This window comes from Pan paniscus, chromosome 8, assembly GCF_029289425.2.
Source record: "Pan paniscus chromosome 8, NHGRI_mPanPan1-v2.0_pri, whole genome shotgun sequence".
Classification (NCBI taxonomy): domain Eukaryota; kingdom Metazoa; phylum Chordata; class Mammalia; order Primates; family Hominidae; genus Pan; species Pan paniscus.
Genome location: NC_073257.2, coordinates 43,342,225 through 43,342,738, shown reverse-complemented (window position 1 = coordinate 43,342,738; position 514 = coordinate 43,342,225).

The window sequence follows — 514 nt, the reverse complement described above, 5'->3', positions numbered from 1 at the left end:
CTTTTATATTGAAATATTTATTTCAACATTCATTTGCCATAATTTTCTTTTAGAAATCGTTTGTGATTATAAGAAATAATGTCAGCTTTTACCTTATTGGAAACTGATAACATACAATTTAAAGTTCACCTGGCCCAAGATCATGTTGATTTGCTGATGTATAATAATCTGCTTTCAGAGTTATAAGCAAAATCACTTAGTTCACAATTCCAATTGGATGGCATCCCAAGGGCTTAGATTCAAGAACAAGTGTGTTATTGGGAGTCCCCAATTTAGTATGTTATCAAATGAATTAGGGCTTGATAGTCTAATCAGTCTTGACCAAAACTTCATTTTTTGAAGATAACAACAAAGGCAGTGATTACAGTATGAATTAGGAAAGCCATAATAGAAAGAAAACAATTTAGCTGAGGAAGAAAAGCAATCAGAATTAGGATTTAGAGATTCTGAGAGCAAAGCCTTCTGGCTTCCGGTAGGTACGTTTTTGTTATTCAGTCTTCTTAGAAAGGTTTCC